This window comes from Delphinus delphis, chromosome 10 (genome assembly GCF_949987515.2).
Source record: "Delphinus delphis chromosome 10, mDelDel1.2, whole genome shotgun sequence".
Lineage (NCBI taxonomy): Eukaryota > Metazoa > Chordata > Mammalia > Artiodactyla > Delphinidae > Delphinus > Delphinus delphis.
The window spans coordinates 40465323-40489865 of NC_082692.2; positions in this window are offsets into that span (position 1 = coordinate 40465323).

Genomic DNA, 24543 nt, shown 5'->3' on the forward strand with positions numbered 1-24543 from the left:
CTGAGGGCATCATTGGGTGGGGGCCACTGTTGAGAAGTTTCTGCTGCTCCGCCCAGTCCCTTCCAAGGCTCCACAAGCTGCAGCCCTGTCTTCCTCGGTGACAAACGGCCCTCTCGGACTCGGGGGGCACCAATAAAGAGGCTTGAGGGCTGAGGGAGGGAGAGGTAGACCCCACACATCTTGCCCGTGGACGTCCACCCAGGAGCTCCAGGCCACCTTCCGGAGTCTCTGCTTGGGAAAAAGGTAAACGCGGCCATTTGTCACTGACTTATCATAAGAACTGCTGTAGCAGCTGTTCCCCCTTAATTAATATACCGTTGACTTTGAGCCTCAAAAAAAAAAAACCTTTCGTTGAGGCAGGTGTGTGGACTCAAATCCATTATCCTGTCAGCCGCCCCCAAAAGGAGGGATCAGGGGAGCAGTTATGCAGGAAGTCAACCCAACTGCTCCAAAACAGCCCTCCTTGGGCAGCCAGGCCAACTTCTGCACCCCCATCCCCAGAGAAAGCTCAAGAGAGAAGAAGAGAATCTGGACAGCGGGTCCCATGATGCGCCCGGGAAAAGAGAGGCAAAGGGGTGAGTGGGGGGCACGATGCTGCCTGGTGCTGCCATGTTTCCAGGGGGTTGGGGGTGGGGACACGGCATTCTCAGGACCAACTCTGCCCTTTATTGGCAGGGACCTCGGGCCAGTCAACTTATCCCTGTAGCAGGGGAAGTTACTAAGAAGGGCATGATAGGAACTTCCCTGGCGGTCCAATGGTTGGAACTCTGTGCTTCCAATGCAGGGAGCACAGGTTCGATCCCTGGTCAGGGAATTAGGATTTCACATGCTGCGTGGCACAACCAAAAAATTAAAAAAAAAAAATTTTTTTTTTAAAAGACATGATAAAATTATTCAACACAGGATAGCATTATAGCGTGCTCACCGTAGCACACTGAAGCCTCAGGATGGCCCCATGCCGCAGGTGCTGTTGTTACCTGCCCTGGTTGCGGGGTGGGGGTGGGGGGACTGAGGGCGTGGCGAGGTCAGGAAGGTAATGGAGCCGGGGTTTGAACCCAGACAGCCCAGCTCTCTTCCCTTCTCCAAAGAAAGGAAGAGGAAGCCGCTCTCAGATCTGTTGTGCTGCTGTGGGTTTGCCGGAACAGAATAAAACCACTTCATTCCAGACAAACAGCCAGGACCTCACAGAGGCTCTGGGAGGCTCCTCTGACCTGCCCTCTCACTCTCCCCGGACTCGGGCCACGCACCTTGCCACCCTCGCCCTGACCAGGCCCACTCCTGCCTCTGAGCCTCTGTGCTAGCTGTTCCACCCACCCTGCTGATCCCTCCCACCCCCAAGCTACACGTGGCTCCCTCCCTCCTCCAGACCACCATCCCCGTGGGGAGTTGTAGCTGCCCTCCCACCCTGCACACCCTCTAGGGCCCAGTCCTCCTGGATTTCTCTCTTAACACGAGACGTGCTACATATTTTAATTCTTCATGCACCTGCCCCCTGCAGGTTACCAGCCTGTCACCTGGCTCCCTGAAGGGTCCATAGCCCCTCCCCAGGGAAACACTGGCCACAGTGGGAATCGGGCTGGACTATCAGAGCCAGGGTGGGGTTCTTGGGCAGAGAAGCAGAGAGGGAACCAGCCTCCCCAGACAGGAGGGGGTCTGTTTGCTGGAGTTCCTCCTGGGGGACACCCAACAGAGCCTCGAGGACCTGCCGGTCCACAGCATCCTAGGACAGAAGGAGCTGTGGTGAAGATGGTCCAGGTCCCCTACCTTTTGCCAGGCAGCAAAGCAGACGAGCCCCAGGATTTGTGTAAGATATCGATTGGGGATGCCCTTCATCCGAAATGTGACTTCTCTGCAGCCCCAGTGAGTGGGGGCTTGGAGCAGATTTCATGTGTTTTCGAAAGAAAGTGATGAGATGTTTCTTCCTGCCAAGAGTGTGGGCCGATCCCTGGCTGAGGCCCCTGTGACATCTCGGGCGATCCTCTCAACATCACAGGGGTGAGGTGAGACTCCAGCCAAACCGGGGAGGTGCTACCCAGCACCAGGGCTGGAACCGGCTGCTCAAGCCAGGCAGACAGGCAAGAACAGCTCAGAGCAGGGTCTCAGGAGAGGGGAATTACTGAGCAGGCTCTGAGAAGAAAGGGTGGCAGAGGTATCACTGGTGATTACAGCCCGATTTCTAAGCTGCTTCTGTTTAGTAAGGAGACAGGGGAAAGTACAGTAATTTTCTCCAATGAAAACAGGCAACAGAATTCCCTTTGCCTCATTCCCCTTGCAATTAAGCCCTTCTCTGCAAATGAAATGATTTGGTTTTCATGGGGACTAATTTAAGCACACTGGAAGGGCCGCTGAACTTTCTGATTGCAAACACCAACATGTGCGAAGCAGAATCCCAGGCAGCGATGCCAGACTGGTAAAGTGGCCCTGCGTGAGGTTGGGGCTTCCCTGGGGTAACGTGGGGTGAGCCCTGGGTTGGGAGTCCAGCTCTGCCCCTAAACCCATGACCCTCTCCAGCCTCCATCCCCGCATCCCAAGTAAGGAGGTTGGACCAGACCCCAGGGGCAAATCCAGAAGCTTCTGGCACATCAGTGGATCAGGGGTAAACGCCTGGTGTTGTCTTAAGCTACTAAGTCTGTATGATTATTGTAACTTCTTCATCTGAAATATTTTGACTCAAGAAAAGATGCTTAAATAGTACAGAGATTTCTCCTGTACCCTTCACCCAGTTCCTCCAATGACCCCACAGAACCGTGGTACATTGTCAAATCCAGGAAACTGATCTTGATACAATACTGTTAACTCAGGCACAGACCTTATTTAGGTCTCACCAGTTTGACATGCGCTTCGTGTGTGTTTCTATGAAATTTTATCACACAAAATCACTAAGTTTCGGGTGGTTGGTTGCTTGTGATAGAACAGATACAGGTATGGACAATATCTCCAGGAGTGTGTGTTACAGTTAGAAGTGACAGAAACACAGACAAACTTCAACACAAAGTGCAAGCATTGGTTCATGTAAGCCAGTCCCCTGAGAGGCGGGGGTGGGCGGGTCTCAGAGCAGCTCCATCCAGGTGCAGGGGGAGCATCAGGGCCTGGGTGTGGCCACATGTTCTCAGAGGTCTCCTCCACCTGGCTACTACTGCTCTGAGGACATCGAAAGGAAGGAGAGATGGGAAGGGCTCAGACAGACATGAGTGGGGGGCCCGCCTCCCAGCCAATCACTGGGGATGGAACCAGAGGCTGCTCAGACCTGAACCTGGGCCTCCCCTGGGCCAGGGCGCATCCTGTGCTGAAGGTAGGAGATGGGAGGAGGGCCTCTCAAAGGAAGGGGTGGGACACTGAGACCGGAAGAGGAGAGAAAATACACGCACTGTAGAGCAGAAATGTGAGAGACAAGGGCCAAATCCTGGGCACACAGACCATAGGGAGGGAGGTGTAGGAGCACTCCATGCTGGGCTCAGAGAACTGGCATCCAAGTGGTACGGTGGGAACTCCAGTGACTGAGGGACAGGAACGGCTAGTATGCAGAGGTGTCACTGAGGCCATTTGCCAAAATTCCTGCCACAAAAAAAGATCACACTTCCCTACTCTCTTGAAAATTGGGCCTGGCCATGTGACTTGCTTTAGCCAATGAAATGGAAGTGGCAATGGCCTTAGGAGGCAGAGGCTTCGAGAGCTGGTACCGATCTGCCTCATTTCCTCTGCGGTGGTGCCGCTGCTGGGGCTGCCTTGCAGCCTGGGTCCTGGAGCAACGACGGCTTGGACCGGAATCCCCAGCGGACCCACAGTGCAGTAGTGTGAGAAATCACTGTATGTTGGCATAAGCCACCCAGAATCTGGGGGTGTTTGTTACTAACATCAGCTGACAGATACAGCCGACTAACTTTTGCCACCTGCCCAGAGGGAAGAACGAACGGCTGGTATTGCAGTAGGGGAGGAGGAGGAACCTGCCTGAGTCCTCTACGCCCTGGAGGCTGGGAATGGACTAGAAGATTCTGGAAGATCAGTTTAGGCCCTGGGATTATTTTCGTTCTGCTAAAGCAGTGTCTGCCAGGCTCTGCAGTGAGGATCTGGATCTTTCCAAGCTGGCTACTCCAGCTATGCAATTACTCCAAAGACAAGGTCTGGGGTCCCCTGAAGAGAAGGATCAGAGAGACGTGCACAACAGGCGCATGGGAGAAGGAGTCCTCACCCCAGGCAGTCGGGCTGGCTCTACACTGACAGCCACAACCTAGAGGAGGATGTGCTGCCTGATTAGCAGGGGAGGGAGGACCACACAGCCGTCCCGGAGAGCCGAGACCCAGGCTGGCTGGCCAGCCTTGCCCCAAGCTTGGTGGAAGAGGCTGATAGGGCGTGGCCAGCTCAGAGGCTGTTTAAAGAGTGGCCAGTGGAGTGAGAAGGTGTGGATGTCCCCAGAGTGGCCCATCCCCCACAGGGACACGTGCACAATGAGTGCACAATGAGTGCACAGGTGCCCAGTGTCCCCACCAGGATCTTGAAGGTGGCTGGACAGGGCTGACAGGACCCAGACAGAGGGAAGTGTGTGTGTGTGTGTGTGTGTGTGTGTGTGTGTGTGTGTGTGTGTGTGGACAGGCATGTATGCACGGCTGTGCTCCAGCCACCCAATGGGGGGAGGAGGCTTCATCTGAGACAAACACGCTCCATGTACTTTATCAAATTTGCAGATGCCACACAGCTGTGGGGGACGATGGCAAGTAGGTCAGATGACAGAGCTGGGATCTAAAGGGAAGCTGACTGGCCGGAGCGATGGGGTGGATCTAACGAGATGAAACTTAACAGGGACAAGCATGTTTATTTTGTTTTATTTATTTATTTGTGCCCTGCCTCCATGCATGAAGGAATGGGGGAGGAATAGTGGCTCACAGGAGGAAGGCAATGAAATGCCTGCACTCAGGGCCACAGACCTGACTGTGCAGACCTGGGGGTGGGGAAGGGGCCGCGGCTGTCCCCAGCAGGGGACTGGGGGCTTAGGGATCATGGTCAGTTCTATGGGAAGCAATGGGGAGGTCGGTCTGTGGCTGCATCAATAAAGGTATAGCACCCAGGATTGAGGAGATTAGCGGGGACCGTGAGTCGGAGCACCTGAGTCTGAAGCTCCGTGTGCTCAGGCCGTCCCGTTGGGTAGGTACCTTTCAGGCAGCTCAAGCCCAACTGCCCTCCATGCTATCCACCTGGTAATCAGGCCCCCATGCCCGTCTCTCCTTCCTATGGCCAGGGCCTCCCCAGGCAGCCTCTCCCTTCAAACACGTCTCAGCAAGAGACAGGCCTGGGACTTCCCAAAGTCAAAGTGGTCAAAGTAGGGGTGGGGGCAGACTCAGGTCACTTCTTGCAAGAACCCTCTTCACCCTGCACCCCAAAGCTGACAGGGCCAGGCTCAGAGTTTTGGCAGCTCAGCTGAGGATTGGGAGTGACATGTCTTTCTCCTGTCTGGCCAGCACCTCCCAGTTTCTCTGAGGGGTCTCTTACTGGCCCCCTCTCTTGGCTGTGACTGGGAGAAGATTCAGCAGGAAGATGGTCCCTTGCTCCAAACATCATAAGGGAAGGGTTAGGCTACTTCTGATGACCCCTGAGGGGCAGGGCTGGGCCTTGCGAGCAGAAGCCTCAAGGAGACAAACCTCGGCTCTGTAGGAGAAGGAAGGCCCTTGCTATTTTGAGCCTTGGGCTGCCTTGATAGGTAATAAGCCCCCCATCACTGGAGGTATGTAAGCAGAGGCTGCACAGGCATTCAACAGAGATGCTAACATGGAATAGATGGATGGAACTAGATGAGTTTGAAGGTCTTGCCCTACATGAGATGGCATGACACCAGGGAAGCTCTTGGCTAAAGCTTAACCAAGGTGGGTTTTTTTTTGCGGTACGTGGGCCTCTCACTATTGTGGCCTCTCCCGTTGCGGAGCACAGGCTCTGGATGCGCAGGCTCAGCGGCCATGGCTCACGGGCCCAGCTGCTCCATGGCATGTGGGATCCTCCCGGACCGGGGCACGAACCCGCATCCCCTGCATCGGCAGGCGGACTCTCAACCACTGCGCCACCAGGGAAGCCCTTAAACAAGGTTTTTGATCCATGGGAATCCTCCTGAATGTGACACCTCTCCTCCTCTCACTTTTAGAAGATACCTGGGGAAGAGGGCTCCCTCCATACCCCTTGTCTGTCTCGGGAGGGCTTCGTGGAAGAGGAGTTAATCCAGCTGCAGGGTCTGGGGGAGAAGGTGTGAGTTTATGTGGGGTAGCAGCGCCTGGCAGAGAAGTAAGAACAGCTGGAGACAGGGGCCAAGCGGACAGTGGGGGTGGGATGGGCACATCCCCAGCTGGCAAGGGCCTGGGCTCTGGATTGGAAGCCCAGGTTCTGTGACTTCCTGGCTGTGTGACATACTTAGGTGACACACTTCCTCTGGACCTCAGGTTTCCCACCTATATAATGGGGATGACATAGACACCAACTTCACAGGTGTTGAAAGGATTAAACGACATTTTGCAATGTGCCTGGTGCATAGACAGTATCGATAATGATGAGGATGATGAAAATGTATAAACAGATGGAATTAACCAGTATTCAGACTTCAGCTCATTACAAAGAACTTGTCCAAGAAGCAGAAGCATCTCTGCCTGGAGCAGGCTGCTGCCTGGGGTGATGAGCCCCCCGTCCCAGGAAGTATTCAAACCCTGCGCTTGATGCCTGTGCGGGGAGGGGAGGCCTCCCAGGTGTGTGAGGATGGCCAGCAGGGGTCAGCAGCACAGCAGGAATAAGGGAGGTCACCACTAACCTCCCCACTAGCTGTGGGGACAGCAGTGATACCCGAGCCAGGCGGCCTTGCTTCTGGCTCAGGCCGAGGCTTGTCCGGCAGGTCAGGCCAGTGTCCTGACACCCAGTGGTCTGGGCAGGGGTGATGGGAAAAGGAGGCCTCTAAGGTTTCCCATAAGGAGCCCCGTGACTGAACACACATCGGACCTTTGGGGGCTCTGGACAGACTGGGGAGACCAGAACAGTGATGCTGGCACCCCAGGAGACGAGGCTCTGGGTACAGCCACCAGAAGGGTCACGCGGGTAGCTGACCCGGCCATCTGTTCTGATCTCCACAGTGGGGGCTGCCAGGATCCATCATGCCCGCCCTGTGTCGAGCCCTCCCTCAGCTCCACTGGGGGCCTCCCGGGGCCAGGAGAATGAGGATGAGGAGACCAGGTCCAGGGAGGAGCAGGGACTCAGCCACATACCCAAAGATGGCACGTCTCCCTCCCTGACCTCCAGCCCGCGACTGGGCTGCTCTGAGAGTGGGCGGGGGGGGTGGGCCAGTACATCCCCTGCAGCCCACTCTGGTGCACAGAGCCCCCGGGTGGGCTGCTGGGGACTGAGGGTGTGTGAGGGACTCATTCCTTCACTGGCTCCGCTGAGGCCTCCCCGCTTAGAGAAGGCAGCTGCCGCCCCAGACTGAGGTAGGGAAGCCACGCCCAGGTGTCACAGCTGTCAAACAGACTCAGAGGTGGCTGGGGTGCCCTTTGCCCAGCCCCTGCCCCTCGGGAGGGCGTGCAAGTCACTCCTGGCCCCCAGAGCCCCCCTCACCTCCCTCTGGGGAGGGTGTACCAGGGCAGAGCAGGAGGGAAAGGGGCGGGCTGAAGGTGGAGCAGAGGATCAGAGAGCAGACCCTCCCTGGCTGGGGGCCCATTTAGAGCCAAAGGAAGCTAATGACCCCCACCCCAGGGAATGCTCTGGTGACTCGTGGGGAGAATGACCTGTCCAGCAGCATCCAAGAGGGAGCCTGGGGCTTCAGGGTGGCTCCAGGGACACAGGGAAGCTTCCCTGGCAAAACCAAACCAAAGCCAAAACAAATAAAACCTCTCCTAAGAGGAAAAGACCTAAAATTCCACCATTAAAAATTCATTCCTTTAGCTTAACACTTTGTCCTTTTTCAAAATGCAAACCCATCAGAGCCTCACCTAAGAGTAGGTTTGTCAAAGGAAAGAAGAGAGAGAATGTATAGCATCCTGGAGAAGAAAAAATGTGAGGAGGCCAAGGGAGAGAGCAGGGGAGTGGGTTTCTCAGGATTTACTTCCCTGCCTACACAGCACTGGGTGAGGGCCAGCTCTAAAGACACCTTCAGGAGACGGAAGCTAAGCCTCCCAGTACTGCTCCTGGGTTCAGGGAGTGAAAACAGACAGAACAGACTCGCAGCCCTCCAACCAGACACCATTCACATGTGCGCACGTCCGCACATCCGTGGGCTCTTGTGCACACCTGTGTATGTATGAGAAACGACATGTGCGGACACGCTCCCACCCCCAAATCTCACCCTCCAGCTCCTGTGCGTGACACGGAATACAGAACAGAGAAGGCTCTGGGCCCAGATGACCCTCCGGGGAAGGCAAGGATAGAATGGTCTCTACCGTCCCCTCCCAACACCTCTCCAGGGTAGCTGCCCTAAGCTGCATCCCCCAGGAGTTGCTTTCTGATTTAGAGTTACTGACTGCAGCCAGTGAATATTTTTGGAGTGTATGCAGGAAGCTGCTGAAGGCCCTTGTGACATCTGAGAGGCGGAGCGATGAACCCATTAGCTAGGATTAGCTTCTCACGTTGACATCAGCCTGGGACCTCCCTCATCCTTGCCCTCTGCATCCACAGCCCCGCCCACCTGCCCGGATCCACCTGCGGGCTTCAGCGGAGCAAGGGGGTCCACCTTGGTGCATTACGTCGTTATGCCGGGGGGGGGGGGGGGGGGCCTCTTCCTTTCCTTTCCTTTCCTTTTTTTTTTATTGTGGCAAAACACCCTCCCCTCCTTTTTAAGTAAATTTAACTTTTATCAAAGTAACACATGGACATAATTGTAAAAATCAAATAGTATGTCATGGCTGATGAAGAAAGCTGCCCCGCCCCGCCCCCAGGCTTACTTTCACCTTTGTTGGCCATTTTCTTCTGCTTCTGTCTCACTTCTACACAATGTGCAGATACTACAAATGTGTGGCTTTTCTTTTTTATTTATTTATTTATTTATTTTACTTTTGGCTGCGTTGGGTCCTCGTTGCTGCATGCGGGCTTTGTCTGGTTGCAGCGAGCGGCGGCTGCTCTTCATTGTGGTGCGCGGGCTTATTTCAGTGGCTTCTCTTGTTGCGGAGCATGGGCTCTAGGGTGCGTGGGCTTCAGTAGCTGTGGCTCATGGGCTCTAGAGCACAGGCTCAGTAGTTGTGGCGCACGGGCTTAGTTGCTCCGCGGCATGTGGGATCTTCCCGGACCAGGGCTCGAACCCGTGTCCCTGCATTGACAGGCAGATTCTTAACCACTGCGCCACCAGGGAAGCCCGTGATTTTTCTATTTTAGGTTTTATCTATTGATTTATTTTATTTATTTATTTTTGGCTGCGTTGGGTCTTCGTTGTGGTGCACAGGCTTCTCATTGTGGTGGCTTCTCTCATTGGGGAACACAGGCTCTAGGTGCACGGGCTTCAGTAGTTGTGGCACGCAGGCTCAGTAGTTGTGGTGCACAGGCTTAGTTTCTCCGCAGCATGTGGATCTTCCCGGACCAGGGCTCGAACCCGTGTCCCCTGCATTGGCAGGCGGATTCTTAACCACTGTGCCACCAGGGAAGTCCCTCTATTGATTTCTTACTGTAGATTAGAGTTTTACTTCCCATTAAGATTTAACTAATCTATTGCCATTTCCCCTCCCCCTCCTGCCTCATACTTCTATTACCATTTTTATTAAATCAGCATCTCCTGTTTACATTCCTGTCACAACATGTAAATATGATTGAATCTGAGTCCTATAGTGCCTCAGGATTACATTTTCTCTCCTAAGAAACTTTTTGTTTCCTGAAGTTAATAAGCTGCCTTTTGAGGCTTTCTGTTTGTTTGCTCCTTGAGATTTATGTGCAACTGTCATCAATCTATGTCAGACTCTCTGACCAGACTTTAAACCTCCTCTCAGGGGAATTCCCTGGCGGTCCAGTGGTTAGGACTCGGCGCTTTCACTGCCGGGGCCTGGGTTCAATTCCTGGTCAGGGAACTAAGATCCTCAAAGCCATGCAGCACAGAAAAAAACAAAACAAAACAAAACAAAAATCAGAAGAAACATCTCCTCTCAAGGTGGTCACATCCCTTTGGTAATCTGACCTGCAAGGCTCTCCAGGCCTGCAGAACCTTGAGGTCCTGGGCCTCTCCTCCACCACCTTCCAACATTAGATTCCCTGCTTGCCGGGTGCTGGGTTGCTCTCTTTCTTGGTTTCTCTCCTCATTTTGGTGGACGTCATCTTTTGAGAGCTTTCTGACTCAGGCTGCATGGGAATTCGATTTTTTGACCCCTTTGTGGCCGACTGCTGGCAGCCACCAGGATCTGCTTTCCCTCCTTCCACGTGCCAGAGGGGCTACCTGGCTGGGCTGTGTTTCTTGCCTTCCTTCACAGTTGAGTGGCGTGGAAAGAGAGCGTGTCGCTGGAATGCATGTGAAAATGATGATTGCTACTTCTGGGCTTGGCTTTGAGTCATTGGGCCTCCTTGTATTCCCTCTCCCTTGTTCTGTCTGTGGGAGGCTTGACCCTGCAGGCAGGGCCTGGTCCAGAGCCCGGATCTAGAAGTAGGACATCGCCAGCCCCTGGAGCCACGCTGGGGAGGGGATGTGGTCTTGCCACTCCTCAGCTTTCAGCCCATCCTCCTGCATCAGGTGTATAAGTTGCCTCGTTTCAGAGGCCCCCCGCCCTGTTCCTTGTTGAATCCCTTGACTGCGGGCCTTCCCCAAAGTGGAGAAAGCTGGACATTAGTTGGTTACCACTCGCTTGTCTCTTTCCATCTCCCAAAACTGATTCTCTCTCCGGCAGCCCTCTCCTGGTTCATCCTCTCTGTCCTTGTGGCTCCTTCTTTTTGACCCCTTTGCTATCACTTAATAGGGATTGTGGACCTAGTGTTCACTCCACTGTGTGGACCAACTGCAAGGACATCTTTGATTCGTTTTTGTAAACCCCCTGAGATGCCTGGTATGTAGCAGGTGCCACCTGGATAAACGAATGATTGAAAGGCAGAGAGACACGACCCTCTACTCTCAAAAACCTCACAGCCCCATGGGGTGGAGGATGCAGGTTGGAGGGAGGGGAAAGCAGATAGACAAATCCCTGCACCAGAACTCAGAACGGGACAGATTCTGCAGGCGGCCATGCAGCCAACAGGCTATGGGAATTCGGCTGCCATGTCGAGCATGCCACCTGCACCAGCGGGGAGGACAGAGAAGGCGTGAGAGGAGGCTGGAGGGGGTGGCCGGTCAAGGCTATCTGGGCAGCCAAGCTCCAAGCACAGGCAGGGCGGTTGGGAGGTCCAGTGCAAGGCGGACAATCGGCCCTGCCCCACTGCTCTGCCCTGCCGCAGCCTGGGTGGAGGCGTGAGGACGGCTGTGCCCCAAGAAGGCCGGGTGCACAGAGAGGATGGGGATGCCCTCCACGTGAGACATGAGGGCCAGTGCCAGCATGGGAGTGGAGGGGAATGGAGGGGAAGACTGGGGCCAGAAGCAGGTAGGGTCATCAGATAAAATGCAGGAAGCGCAGGGACCCTCCTGGTCTAGCCCAGCCCCCAGCCCTGCTCTGGCCTCCCAGTCAGCTGGGCTGGGCCTTCATGGCATCGCCCTGGGGCCACTGTGGCTGCCCTGCTACCACCGCCACTGGGGAAGGTGAACTGGCTTCTCACATTTCAGGCCTAATTTTCTCTGCTTCCTCAGAAGGGCTGGAAAGGACACCAGAGGAACAAAGCCCAGAGGGCCAGAGCTTTAGGAATGAGTTGGCCCAGGCCTACAGGGGCCTCCTCCTGCCTCAGAACCTGGGATCCAGTCTTCCGCCCTGGTCTTGCCCAGTGGGTGGCCAGCCAGGCTGAAATAGGGCAAGAGGTGAGGGAGAGAAAGCTTACGGGGCCCTGTGGGATCCTCGTGGCCAGGCCCCTGCTACATCTCACCTGATCACTGCTGTAGCCCCCCCCCATCGGGCCCCCCAGAATCTCAGAGCTTCTCAATCCAGGGCCAGGAGTCAGGAGCCAGAGCTTCAGTTTCCTTACCTGTGCAATTTGGGCATAACAATAGCACTTCCCTCGTAGGGTGATGCGAGGATTAACCGGAGTTGATAAAAATTAGTGGTTTGAACAGTGCCAGGCACTTAGCAAGGGCCTTACACGTGTCTGCTGACATTGCTGTGAAAATATCATGATTTGAACTCCTGTTCTTGCCCCCAGGCCCCAGGCATTCAACCTGCCCTCCTGGGTCCTCCCAGGCCCCTCACTGTCTGTAGCAGCCTCCAGGGCCTTCCTGGGGCAGAGAAGCGGGCCTGGGGAGCGGCTGCCCAAAGAACAAACTCCCTGACCACCAGCCTCCCTGGGCCCTGCTGGCATGGGGTCGGCTGCCCAGGGACAGATGGGGGCGGGCCAAGGATGGATGGCCGCTCCAGCCCTGCTTGCCCAGCTCAGCAGAAACCAGGGCCAGCGGCAATGGGCTGGCGGCCCCCAGCTGCAACCAACTTCATTTTCTGCCACAATTAAATGATCCCCCACGTTTGCTCATTCTCACTTATTCAATTACCTTTGCGGCCCTGAAGGAGTCGCGGAGAAACAGCCATAAATAATGTGTGTCAGTCGCCCCCCAGCTGTCACCCCTGCCCATCACTCTTACAAGCCCAGCCTGGCCCTTCCTGCAAGCCCCGCATCATCGCCCTGTGCATCCCAGTTTTCCAAGTAAATCCTCCCCAGCTCCCACCACCCACGTCTGCTAGTCAATCCCTGGCCTGAGAGCGGGTGGATCTGGGCTCCCACGTGGCTCTACCCACCCAGCTGCGGGTCCCCAGGAGGCCACCCCCTCGGCGGGCCTCTGGCTCCTTATCTGCGAAATGACAGAAAAAGTTCGTGTGAGCTATGAAGGGTTGCCCTTGCCGGGAACTATGGTCCTGGCTTCAGGGTCAAAATGCAGCACCCCTCAAAGTGGGGAGAGATGAAGAGTCCTCTCTTCATTGCCCCCGCCCCTACTCCAGCCACTCTGAAGGCTTCTGGGAACGCCATGTGCTTCTAGGCCTCTGAGCCTCCATGCGTGCTCTTCCCCTTGCTGTTTCCTTCATCCCCTTCTCTGCCTGGGGACTCCTATGCACCCTTCAAGGTCCAGCTTGGATGCCTTGAAGTGCACCCCCCAATGGCAAGCCGACTAATCTGTCCCTCCTTACACTCCCACAGAACCTCATATGTGCCTCTGTGGTACCCATGGGTCCTGCATTGGGGGGACAGCCTAAGATTCAACTATTCTGGGCCACTGTCCCCATATAACCATGTCAGGGCATGAGTCTGAATTCAGGGTTGGAAAGTGTGGCCACTGTGGTTCCCCTCCCCAACTGAGGCCCAGTTCACACGAGGACTTGCTGGCATTTATAATAATAATAATAGTCAACATTTTGCAGGGGGGGCTTTTGTCAAACACTGTGCTAAACATTTTTTTACTTGTACTACGTCATTGCAATGTCACAATAAACCTAAGAAAATTATCCCCACTTCACAGATGAGAAAACTGAGGCTCGGTGCGGTTAAGATGCTTGTCCAAGATCACATCACCGGGAAATGGCAGAGCCGGAACTCTGAACCGAGGCGTGTCCACATCTCAGTCCACACTCTTCACCAGCCCCCCATCGCGTGCAGCGTGGGCCGAGGGTTCAAGTCTGGATCCTCCACTGGCCGCTGTGTGACTCTAGGCAGGTCCTTTCATCTCTCTGCAGCCTCCCTTTTTCTCTCCTCTCCTGTGAAATGAAAAGGTTGGCCTGTGGCCTCTGAGGGTCCCACCAGCTCAGATGTTCTGAGAGTTCATTTCTTTCTATAAAGCATTGCTCTGACCAGCGGAACCAACAAAGTTGTGAAAACTAAAGGCACAAATAGTGGGTTCACCTCCTGGGGAGCTGCTCTGGGGCAGGCCGCCCCCCTGTGCCCTTCCCCTCATGCCCAGAAAGCAGATGGCAGCCTGTGCCCTCCAGGAGGGCAGTCCTCCACCCTAGAAACGGTGGCAAAGTCTCCGGGCTTCAGGGCAGGGCAGGGCAGGGCAGGGCAGGGCAGGGCACGGCAGGGGCAGGGCAGGGCAGGGGCAGGGCAGGGCAGGGCAGGGCAGGGCAGGGCAGGGCAGGGCAGGGCAGGGCCCTCCCTCTGACGGCCTTTGATATCAGCCACCAGGGAGGCCTCATAAAAGTTAAGGGGCAAAGGAGGTAGACGCTGCAGTCCTGACGTGTAACTGGGTTCTCAGTGCCTCCCATTGTCTCTTGCTCGGATTAACAGCCCACAAGAATCTGCCCCCCTGAGCACCGTCTGGGGAAGGCGTCCTCACTGAGCCCCAGCCAGATGTGAGCGGGGGACGAAACCAGCCCTGTGCCAGGTCCCCTCCCTGTGTCCCCATGGGGGGACCGGATGACACCTCCCTCCTTCCACTTCCCCAGCCCAGACCTGGCTCTGGGCTTGGCTGGGGAAGTGGGGGGGATCACCCCAGGCATCCCCCCACCGACGGGGAATGAGTTCCTGCACCACGGGTGTGTGATTGTGGGGCTGCCTGGTGAATAAGATAGCGGTTGAGAGCGGGGGACCCCAGGTTCAAATCCCAGCTCTGCCACTTACCAGCTGTGTGCCATGAGGCCTCTCTGGGCCTCTTTCTCAGCTGTAAACTGCGGTTAATAATGGCCCCAACCTCACATTGGATGTGAGGGTCAAATGAGGTTACGTGTGCGTGTGAAGAGTGGGTGCCCACCGACTACACCCTGCCCCTGCTGAATGGTGGCCGTGTTAGTGGCTCCCTCAACGCTCTCCCCTCCCCCTGACATTACTTCCAGGACTGGTAGGTGACACCCCTGCTGTGTCCTGGTCAAGGCAGCCCAGCCGACTGACAGAGGGTTTAACACCTGCCCTCCAGTGTGCAGTCTCCTCAGATTCCAGGGTTCCCTGGGTCAAGTGGAGGCTGAGGAAGTGGGGTGCCTGCCGTGGCCTACGGCCCTCTGCCCCCAGGGATCATAGCTCATCTGCCATCTGGGAGCCCAACAGAAGCCCGGGCAGCCTCTGATGCAGAGCCCGGGATGGGATCCAGGCTACAAGTTCCCAGGTGGGGTCGAGGGGCTCAGTCAGGCCAGCACAGACCCAATCCAGGGGGAGTGACCAGCTACCCAGCCTCCTCCGACAGCGAGAAGCTGCTAGTGACCGGTGACCTTTCTCAGCGTGTGGTCCATCCTCGGCTTTCTAGGGAGGGAGTGGCAGCTGATGGAGGAGGTGGCGGCCAAATCCCAGAGGGCCCAGCGAGGCGGTGGGGGGTGTGGGGGCTGGTGGTGCTCTGGACGACTCAGGGAGAACTGGGGAGGCAGGTGAGAGAGATCCACATGTCAACCACAAAGGAAGCCGAGGGGCTCCCTGCCTGGGACCTTGCTCTGCGGTTCGGAGCACCCAAGGCCTATGGGATGTCCCTCAGGGCCCAAGTCTCTGGGCAGAATCCCATACCGCTGTCCTCCCCAGAGCAGCCTATCCCAAAGGCCCACTAATTAGGATATACCTGTTCAGCCCAGCATGCTCCCCCGCCATCGACGTGCTCACACACCCACATCTGGGTGCTCACCTGCACCCGCCGGCATGCACACTCACACGCATGCACACTCACACGCTCGTACTCACACATACATACACGCATGCACACACTCACATGCATGCACACTCACACTACACTCACATACAGCCTGAACACAGTAGCATGAGAACAAGAAGTGTCAGCAGAAACAGAAAAGATGACAAGAGAACTCAAGAGAAAAAAAGAAAAACCAGAGACAGAAAAAGCCAAGACAGCCCAGGTAATAACCGACAGGCAGGAAAGGGAGGGAGACGGAGGGAGACTGTGGAGGGGATCATGCAGCTGAGGGTGCTTCTGCTCTGAGCCTTGGCATCCTGGCCTGTAAAGTGGGGCTCCTCACACAGAGCGGGGGCAGTGGGTAGACAGAGCGGTCTGCACACTTGTCTTGGAGGCTCCCCACGACCAGGGAGGGGAAAGGGGAAGAAGGGGAGGGCGGTGTGCCGAGCCTGGGTGCAGCGAGAGGGAGGAGGGGCTTTTGCCAGAACGTGGGCAGCTCAGCAGCTCAGGCCACCATGATGTTTACCCTGTGGGAAGAGGGTGGTGACATGTCCTGGAACACAGAGGGTTGTTGTTGTCTCTAGAACAAGAAAACTGGGTCATGAGGGGAGCTGCTAAGGAAGGATATCACAGTGACCAGGCCAAGGACTCCATGTCCAGGGCCAGGAAGAGAAGAGGAAATCCCCAAAGGCTCATGACTCCACACACCCCCAGCTGTGAAAGCCAGAGACCCAGAATGAGTTCATGCATTCATTCATTCATCAAACACATACTGGGAGGCTGGCACTGTGCTACATGCTGGGGACATAGTGTGAAACAAAATGAGCCAAGTCACTGTCCTCAAGGAAGGGAAACACACAGGAGCAAATAATCACACAAGTAAGAGTGAGACCACATCTGGGATAAGTGCTTCTAAAGAAAGTTACTGGGTGGGTGACAGTGTTGGAGAGGTCAGGGAGGGCTTCCTGGTGGAGGTGATGCTTGAGCTGGCATCTGAAGGGTGAAGAGGAGTTAACCAGGCAGAGAGGTGGAGGAAGGGCATCCCGGGCAGACGGGACAGCAGATGCAAAGGCCCTGTGCAAGGTGTGGTTGGACCACAGAGGCGAGATGGGGCTGGGGAGCTGGGCCCTGGGAGGCATTTGGACTTTATTCTTAGGACCAGAAGCCACTGAAGAGTATTAAGCAGGTAAATGACATGACCCAAATTGTTCCAAAACATCAGTCTGGAGAGAATGGCTTGTGGGAGTTGAGGAGAAGGGAGGACAGCAGGAGGAGCTACTGAAGCCATCGTGCCGGAGACAGCAGGGTGGTGGCCACAGACATGGAGCAAAGGGGACCAGTTTGGGACGTGAAATCCACAAGATGTGGAGTTGGATGAACTGGTGTGGAAGGCAGCAGTGCAGGGATGGGGGTGGGGGTGTCCTAAAAGGTCAGTCGAGTCTGTGGGGGGAAAGGTCAGGGAGGGACCAGCCCACCCCTTTGCCTTGAGGATGGGCCCCAAATAGTTGGAGTGTGCTTATGAGCCCCAGGCATTTTCTGCCTTCAAATGGTAATATCTGAGAGCTAGTCTGGAACGTTCAGTGCACGGAAGAGCCTGGATGCTGGTCAGGACTGATTTCCTGGAGGAGAGATAAGAGCCAGACCCAGTGTCACAGGGTCCCAGACGGGGTGGCATTGGAAAAAGGCGGAGTAGCCGGCATCTTGCAGGGGAAGCCAAGCTTCAGGGAAATGACCATGGAGAGAACTTGGCTGCAGTCAGAAAACAGAAATAGAGCAGCGTATCCAATTGCGTAACAGAAAGGACAAGATCATGGGTGCTTTTGTTTACTGCTGTGTGTTTCGGATCACATACTGGGGGCTCCAAAATGTGAAATAAATGGGTGAATGAGAAGCCAGCGTGGAATCTTGCTCTTTACAACCGCAAAATAAAAACAGAAACCAGGTACTGGAAGGTGAACCGACCCTCCTGAGGCCCTGCGTCCACCCAGCATCTGCCCCTCACCAGCCGTCTTGGGGGGAGGTCCCTTCCCCTCTGCCCCACTAAGGGCTTCCCGCTCAGCCTGTGGTGGCTCTAAGTTTCCCAGAACAGGGATCTGAGTCCAGCCAGCAGGGAGAGGGGAAGTGGGGGAGGGCTGGGAGGAAGGGAGGTCACGGCCAGGTAACCAGAGCCCGGAGCATAGCTGGGCAGTGAGGGGCCAAGCACGCTGGAGGCTCAAGGGGCAGCCTGACCGTCTGCTTTCCCTACTGAAATGGGATCGCCGGCCTGGGCCGGGCAGCAACTGGGGGTGCACGGGATCCTCGCTCCACTTAAACCAGGCCTCAGGGCGCCCTGGGAATCCCTGCTCTGTCCTGCCCTGTCAGGGGGAGGACCCGTGGCGGGAACGGGAAAGGAGGCTGGCCACAGGAAGGGCAGCTGGGCTGTGGGCGGCCAGCCCCAGGCTCCTTCTTTTGCCGATAATACATGTATTGAGCAGCACGTGCTGTACCAGGCCCCAGAGCGGGTGCGGTGGGCACTGAGTGGACAGTGACCTAGGGCACCTCTGGGACAGGGACCAGGAGACCAGGTTCTAGTCCTACCTCCTCTCCGTGCTCACCTGCTCCGTGAGTGAGCAGTGAGGGAGAGACTGCCCCGAGTGCGTGCTCCATGGACGCGTGGAAACTCGGGGAGGGGCGGGGCAAGCCGTGTGCCTCAGTGCTGCAGCAACAGATCTGCAGGGCGGGCGGGGGTCCTCGTTAGACCAGGGGGTGGGGGAGGGGACCCTGGGGGATGCGGCCCAGAGTCAAAGAGAGGCCGGATGCCCCCAGGGGGAAGCTGGCAGAGCGGGCCGGGCAGAGCAGAGCCTCTAACCCCAAGGCTGCTGCAGAGCCTCTGAAAACCGAGCACCCACACATGGAGAAGCCCCGAAGGGACAGGCTGGGGTCAGGGCAAGTGGGCTGCACAGCGCCCAGAAGAACGGCAGCCAGAGGTGTGGGGTAGCTGGAGTCACCTGAAGGGCGGACGTCAGACCTTCCTTATACTTGGCCCAGGGTCACTGAGACCTGAAGCTTGTCCCTTGCTGAGTCTCTGCCCTTTGCCCCCACCCCGCCCCATCTCTCACTCGTCACCAGACCTTGTCAAGCCTGCCTTCTCAACACCTCAGGGACCTGCCCGCTCCCTTCCACCCCACTGCCCGCTCTCCGCACCAGGCTGGGACTCACCTGGAGGACAGCACCTGGGGCCTCATCACCTGCCTGCCCACCTGTGATCCACTCCTCCCCAGTCCGCTCTCCTCAAAGCAGAGCAAGCCCTCTAAGCACACATGGGGCCCGGCCCTCCCCACAACCCCCGGCATAAAGCCCTTGAGGGCCTCCCGAGAAGCTGAAGACGAGAACTGTGAGGCCCGCCTCCCCACCCCCTCCCACCCCCTAGCCTCATGTGTCATCACGCCCCACTCCCTGCCTGCTCCAGCCACCCTGAGTGCCTCCACCTCCCCACCCCCCACCTCCACCCCGGCTGCCTCTGGGCCTTTGCATGTGCTCTTCTCACCACCCTCTCCTGAACCAAACCTGGACGACCCTCCTTCTCCTTCAGGTCTGCACAGGTCACTTCTTCCAGGATGCCTTCCCTGCTTCCCCCAGGCGGTGAGGGGCCCCCCCTAAGCCCACTGTCCTCCCACCAAACACTTACCCTGGAACTGCCCTTTGACTTGCTGAAGCCCCTGACTGTAATCACCCAACAACAGGCACTGTCTGGCAGGTTCCTGGGTCAGCCTAGCAGAGTATCGAGCACCCACAAGGGCCTCAAAAAAATGCTTGATTGCCCTCAAGCTGATTGTTGATTGAATGTCTTGCTGCGAGACTTTCCTTCTCTCTGGCAGCCACTGCTTGGGACAAACTGGCAGTGAGGTTGTAGGGAGTGGGGTGGGGGCAGGGAGACAGGGGAACGGAGAACATGACCCCCACCCCAGCCTTACCCCCTGGACAGGGAATCAAAAACTAACCAGGGGCCTGGGGCAATTGGCTCTCGGTGCACAGGGCCTGACATCCATCCAGACAGCGGGCAGAACACCGCCTCCTCTTCCTCCTCTTCCGCCCCACACCCTCCCACCCTCTGGCCCTGCCCCAGAGCCACCCAACACCAGCTGACAGTTGGCCATGCCAGCCAGCCCCTGCAGGCCCTTCCCGAGGGTCAGGTGACCTCTCCTCCCCAGGCCTCTGCAGCCCAGCCCTCTGGGCAGACCTCTCCACCAGTGCTATAGTGGACGGTGACTTCTCCACGCTGGGACCCTGGGAAGGGCTTTTGCCCAACACCACAGACGGCGGGCACTGAAAGAGAAGATTACTTTCCACCGGACCCCCTCTTCCACACATTCCCACAGTCCTGCCACTAGTGAGGCTCTGGTGAGTTCTGCCGCGGGGGATAGGGATGGGCAAGGAGGGCCCTGATGGCGCCTGAGCGAGGGGAGAGAGGGTCTCATGGCCACAGGACCTGTTCAAACCATGGGGACCGAGGGGATGGGCCTCATCTCTGTCCAGGATCCCATGACTAGGGCTCCGCTCTGTGGAGGTGCCGGTGTGTCTGTGTGTGTCTGTGCTTTGGGGCGGGGTGGGGGGATGCTGACACAGTTCAACAACACAGAAATTCTGTCATATGCTCTTCCCCCGTCTCTCCGCTTCCTAGGATGTTCTGGAGTCTGGAACTTTGACTCCTGAATGAAGGTGGGAGGGCCAAGGCGAGCCGGGACTATAGGGGAAGCTGTGGGGTCAGGTGCAGAGGTTGCAGCCATCCTTTCCACGCCACTCTGGGTTTAACCCTTCACAGAGGCAGCTGTCCCAGGAGAACTGGGCAGCATGAGCACTGGGAACGGCATGTCTTGTCCCAGCAGCCCTACCCTTCCGCCTGAGAGGGACCACAGGGCTAGATGATGTCAGCACCTGCAGGCAGCGGCTGGGGCCTGGGTGCGGGCGCCCCCAGTGGAGGGAGAGTGTGGACGAAGGCCATCAGAGATGTGTCACCACTAGGGGCCCCCAGTGCCCTGGGCAGTGGCAGAGTCTTTAGGGTCACCCTCCCCATGGGCTCTTCTACCCCCCCTCCAGTAAAACAGACTTGAACTTGAGCCTGCCAGAGAGTCCTCAGACTCTCTGGGGGCCTTGAAAACATCCATGGTGTGGCCCTCCCCAGGGATTCAGATCTCACAGGGCAAGACCTGGACTTCTACAGTTTTTAAAAGCTACTGGTTTATTTTTTAGCCTTTTTACTATGAAAGACTTTAAGCCTACAGGAAAAAAGAGGGAATGACACAATGAAATTTGCATAATCTCAGTCTGGATTTTCACAGTTGTTTGAGTTTTGCCATATTTGCTTCACTGTATTCTCTAAAGCTAAAGTATTTTGAAGTAATCTATTGACATCACCGCATTCCCCTCAAAGACCTCAGTACAGGTCCTTACATAACCCCAGTGCCTTAACCCACTGACAAGATGATTGGCTCTCCAAAGACGGCCACATCCAGACCACACTCCAATTTCCCCAATTGCCCCCTAAATAGTTTTTAATGCTTTGGACCAGGATCCAATCAGGGGGCATCAGGTCGGTGTGTCTTCTGAGCCTCTTTCAATCTGGTAGCATCTCTGCCAACCTCCACTCTCCGCTCCCCCATTCTCCCCCCACCACAATGACTTGCTGAATTGAAAGGCCAGCTGTCCCACGGGAGGGTAAGAAGAGGGCTGGGTCAGCAGCTCTCACTACAGAGAGGCAAACTGAGTCCCGGAGAGGAAGGGACGGGGAGTCTAGGCAGAACCGCGTCTCCTGCCCCCACTGTGCAGTTTTCCTGCACCCTCGCCCCGTACTGCTCCCACAAAGCCGGCTCCTTTTCAGGGATCTGAGAAACTCCTCTTCTGCAAAGGGGCTGTGGTCCCTGGGGCCGTCCCAGTGCTCCATCCCAGGGCATCCTGGGAGCGGCAGGCCGGGCTGAGCCCACCCATGGCTGGCAGCCTGCCCCTGCTCTCTCTTGCTCTGAGCAGGGTCCCTAAGGAAATCCTTCCCATGTGGCTGCTGTCTTGTTCATCAGCGGCCGCCAAGGGAACAGCAATCAAGTTTGTGAGCGTCAAGCATCGGCTTGTTCAGGGACCTGGGGGGAGGGGAGGCTGGCCCATAGGCCAACGAAGGGAGTGTGGGGTCCATCCACCCCCAGGGGAGGAGCTGGTGGGTTGTAGGTGCTGAAGACCACTTCCGCTCTGCTCAGATGGACCCTCCATCACCCTCGCCCCACCTCCTCGGCAAGCCCCTGTCTCCGGTTTTGGGGTCCCTCCCCTGTGAATCGAAACAGGCACCCCACTCCTCACAGTGTGCCTCACCCATGTCAGGAAGCTCCCCGGCCCCTGCCAGACAACCTTTAGAAAAAGCAGGTGGGTGACAGGAAGAGACGGGAACGTGGGGGGACATCCACCTTGATGGTAACTTCTAAGCGCTTTAAAAACAGCCATCTGGGAAAGGCAGGGGCACTTCAGCCACCGTCCAGGCTCTCTGAAGACAGGCCTGGCAAACCCAGGGCAGTTGGGGAAAGCGGGCCCTGATCGCTGGCCCAAGGGCCACCTCTCTGGGAGGTTCTGGCCCGTCTGCTGCTGCCCTCTGCTGGGCAAAGTCTCACCCTTCAGACTTGGCCAGCTCAGCCCTGTGGCCTCTGGTGACCACACACTCCCAGACAGACAGACAGACAGACACACACACACACACACACACACACACACACACACGCTTCTCCACCCCACTATTGTGTTTTGACCTTAAAAAGCTGTTTTTTCTTAGAGTCCTAAAGATGCCATACTAACGACTGGCAAGACCGTCTATCTCTGGCTCATAAGGCAGGTGGCTGGTCATGTGACTTAGAGAAAGGTGTGGGGAAGGATATCAGAGGCTGGGAAATGTGCAGGTCTGGGTGTTTAGCAGTATCCAAGACCCTGGGCACAGCTTCCGGGTGGAGAGGTTCCCAGGAGCCAAGCCTGCCTGGGAGGGGCTATTGGAGTTGTCCCCAGCCACGGCCAGGGGGGCCCAAGGTCCCAAGGTGCTGTCATGAGGTCTGGCTCTGTCGGAGTTGGGAAGGGAGAAGCCCTCCCCCGGAGCAGCCCTTCCAGGGCGCTCGGCTTTTGAGTCATTTTTACACCGTGCGTCTCCCGCCCTGACAGCAAGCTCGGAACATCACTGCTGCGGCTAAGGGCATTTGTCAGGAGCTGAAGGGCTTCTAAACTAATAATCGCTGTATTAAAATCGCATTTGGTCCTCAAGCTGGAGGAACATTGGAAGATTTTAAATGTTAAGAGAAAAGGAGAGGGGGAATAAAACCTTCCCTCAAAGGATAACATCAGCTTGGAAATAAGTCAGGAATATGAAGTATTGCTCTGTGATTCTGGAAATCAAGCCTTCCCCAGGAAACAGATGCTCTCCAAAGCCTCATCTTTCAGCCATGGCTGAGAAGGTGATGTGTGAATTCCCCCAGCGTTCAGTATTGATCCTACCGGGCTGGGACTGCACAGATGGAGGGGCTCTCCACCCCACAGCCCTTGAGTCATTCATAGGATGGATTTTAAAACTTGATTCCCCCCCACCCCAGAAAATAACCTTGTGCCTTCCGGGCCCTGATGGCCCCGGATGATACACAACCCTCTGCCCTATGAGAAACTCCAAAATTCTCCTGCCCATTACGACCTCGGCAGTTTTAAATGGTTTTCTGGTCCTCTCGTGTCTAATAGATTAAAAAATGCTCCCTTCGGCATCACAGATACACTGAATGGTACTTGTACCAAACCTCTGGCTCTGAGCTACCTGCAAAACGTACCTTAGAGCTTCAGAGGCGAGAGGGCAGGCCCTAAACCATGCTGCTTCTGAGTCTGCAGCCCAACACATTTTATTTTGCAGTCTTCTTTTGCTGCAAGCCGTTTCTCAATTATCTCCTCCCCAGAACGCACCCCTCCCCCTCGGATGTACTGGGATGCGGTCCCGAAGGCTTCCACATCTTGGCAATCTCAGGCAACCCCCCTCCTTCCTAGACTGACGAGGGGGCCAGACAGGCACCTCCGGTCCACGTGGCCCGACCTCCTCTGCACCCACTCCGTGCCCAGACCCCCAGCAGCATTCACCTCGGCCTCCCCACTCAACCCTCCCTCTAGTCCTATCTCCCTGCCTGTCCTTGCCTTTCCCTGTTGCTCCCTGCACACACACGCCCCCAAACAGGCCTTCCTCAAGTTCCCCCAGGCTGAGCCTCCATCTCTCCCGTATCAGACCCCTTCCTGGACCCCTCACTCCACCCCTGTCTTGGCCGACAGCAGTATCTCTTCTAACCTTTTCAACTAGGACTCATTTTTCAACATTATTTGTTCCCTATGAGTCCCCCTGCAATACTCATTAGACTTTTAGTATCTGTTGATTGAGAAAACAGATGATGATAAAAAAAAAACTACTAGGAACTCAATAACGCCTTTAAATGAATTTGTATTTTGGTAAACACCGCAGCATTTAGATACATTTGAGAAATGATCGAGTTCCGTGGGTATTACTTTTCTAGTCCGCATTTAATGCTGGTGGTGGTGACGTGGCTTTCGGTCAGGGCTCAAGAGACCCACGGATGGGAGCCCTCCACCCATGGCACGTGAAGCCACACGACCCCCCGAGGGTGGCGCTCCCGCCGCCCAGTCAAGGACAAGTCTCCCGTTCCTGATGTGCGCAGCTGAGACGCACAGCGTAGAGAGGGCCTCAGACAGGACCCCGGCCCCCACTTAGGGCTCAGGACTCCCAGAGGGAGCCAGAGCGGCTGCCCCTCCCTTACAAGGGAGACCGCATGTTGGGGGCAGAGCAGCCATCGGCTTTAGAATGAGACAGACGCACTGTGGCTGAATCCCAGCACCAGTGCTCACTGGCTCTGGACCCCAGGAAAGCTCTTCTACTTGTCTCCATCTGAAAATTATTCTCCTGAGAAACA